This window comes from Montipora capricornis, chromosome 8 (assembly GCF_036669925.1).
Source record: "Montipora capricornis isolate CH-2021 chromosome 8, ASM3666992v2, whole genome shotgun sequence".
Classification (NCBI taxonomy): Eukaryota; Metazoa; Cnidaria; class Anthozoa; order Scleractinia; family Acroporidae; genus Montipora; species Montipora capricornis.
The window spans coordinates 46870665-46873164 of record NC_090890.1 but is presented as its reverse complement, the minus strand read 5'-3'; the positions used below and the strand labels follow the sequence as shown (position 1 = coordinate 46873164).

Here is a 2500-nt window from a genome sequence, read left to right as displayed (position 1 = left end):
AAACCCCGCTCTAATGTGGAAGATGATTAAACTTAAGATTAGATAAAAATCAATACGCTATGCTAAAAGTAAAAGGTCCAAAATGTTGCGCGAGAAGAGGAACAATTGGAGTCTTTCGTGAATAATCTACAAAGGAACATAGAAAACAGAAAAAAGAGGACAAAGAAACAACCACAATTCAAAGAAAGTTAGATGAAAAAACAAGAGAGTTGACAAAAGGTGACATCTTGACATCTTGAGATCTTGAGATCAAAATGTAGGTGGCACAATGAAGGTGAAAAGAATACAAAGTATTTTTTTAAACCTAGAAAAGAGACATTACAACAAAAGTGTAATCACTCAACTCAAGGTGAGTGACACCGATTTCATCACTTCAGACAATGAAATTTTAAATGAATGCGAAACCTTGTATCGCAACATTTGCAGCTCCAAAACAAATTTCCTTGATAGTAGCCACCTATTTTTGACGCTACAGGTCTTCAATCCTTGGACCCTGAGGAAAAGGAAAAATGCGAAGGCCCCCTAACTAAAATGGAATCCTTACTTACGAGCACTAAAAAGCATGAACTGGGAAAAAAACGCCTGGGTCGGATGGCCTGCGGCTGCGTGCAGATTTTTATAAAGTTTTTTGGAACAATTTAGCCGATTGTAAATTCGATCAATTATGCTTATCAGGTGAGGCAGTTTTCAGTTAATCAGATGCGAGGAATAATGAAATTAATCCCAAAAAAGACGCAGATCCATGTCTTGTTAAAAATTGGCGTCCGATAACACTCCTAAATACCGACTACAAAATTACGGTTAAGGCAATTGCGAATCGTCTTAAAATTGTGATCCCAAAGATAGTTAACAATGACCCAACTGGCTTTATTAAAGGCCGTTTAATTGGAGAGAATATAAGATCAATCGAGGGCATAATAAATTACACTGCCACCCAAAATATCCCTGGAGAACTTTTTCTGGATTTTGAAAAAGCCTTTGGTACGGTGGAAAGGTCATTCATATGGAAAACACTGGAATCTTTTAACTTCGGTTCATCAATCATAAATTGGATTAAGCTATGTTACCAGACTATTTAAAGCTGCATCTTAAATAATGGATGAGCAAGCGGCTATTTCACTTTAGAGAGAGGAGTTAGGCAGGGCTGCCCTTTGTCTCCCTACATTTTTATTGGGTGGAACTTTTGGCCGAAAAAATGAGACATAATAAAACTATTAAAGGAATCTCGGTGCAGGGCGAAGAAATAAAAATCAGCCAGTTTGCTGACGACGCTACAATTATTTCATTCACAGCAACTCTGCAAGATTTAGAGCAGTTTAATTCTATCTCTGGTCAACGACTTAATAACAAGAAAACAGAAGTTTTGTGGATAGGTTCCAAGGCTGGATGCAACGAAGTTTTTTTGCCCAGAAAAAAATCTGAAGTGGGTTAATAAAGTTAAATCCTTAGGAGTTTGGATATCCACAGATTCTGAAGCAAGTATAAAAGCAAATTATGATGAAAAAATAGAAAAAGCACAAAATGTCTTAAGTACCTGGAAATACCGGAGACCGAGTCTGTTAGAGAAAATAACTGTGTTAAAGAGCCTTGTTGCATCTCAGTTTGTCTATATTCTTGCCCCCCTGCCATCAAATCATACAGCCTTAGATGAGATCAACAGGATCTTTTACAACTTTTTATAGGATGGAAAGGGGGACAAAATAAATCGAGACATTATCATCAGTGAAGACAAAAGCGGTGGCTTAAGGATGATAGACATTAAATCTTTCAATAAAGCAGTTAAATCAACCTGGATTAAAAAATATGTAGATAAGGACAACCATGGAAAGTGGAAGTTGTTTTTCGCTTTACATTTAACAGAACATGGTGGAGGAACGGACCTCTTTAAGGGAAATCTTAACAAAAATGATCTACACAAACATTATAAAATATCTGATACTTTTCTGGGCAAGATTTCCACACAGGTCCCTACTCATTATGCATGCACTCCTATGTTTCAAGAAAACAATAGCGATAACAATAGGCGTCCTTTGGGTCTGTTGAGCTTTGTTCTTTTTTTTTTTTAAGTCTATATGGACTTAAACAAAGTCGGGCGAACTTCTGTCTGAAATACGGAAAATCGAACAGTTTTTCCTGCAATTTCGGCACTTTTCCTGCGATTTTACCCATTTTTCAGTTTTAGAATAAGCGTAACAAGTGGAGTTTCAAGCAATCGTTGTAATAGGGTTCAGATTCGCAAACAACCAAACCAAATAAAAGTACTGTCATAAGAAATTTAATGGCCACCTGCTCTTTTCATCGTGAAATTGTTCTTCCTTTCTGCTTAAAAATTCTCCGAGACACTGCAAAGTGTATATTTTCTTCCTTTCCTGTATTTAGGATCACGAAGTGTCCTTTTAGAGGGATATTGCGATTTATCGCTCTTTTAAGAGATCGGCAAAATTCTCAATCATACTTCCAAGTAAATATCTTTTGTAGTGATTCATTGATGTTCCCGTAC

General features: G+C 36.6%; 1 protein-coding gene across 1 annotated transcript in view; it reads left to right on the top strand.

The window, feature by feature from the left end:
* The window catches only part of LOC138060229 (uncharacterized), a 63323-nt gene that overhangs the window by 49508 nt on the left and 11315 nt on the right, over positions 1 to 2500 (top strand). The window lies entirely within an intron of this gene.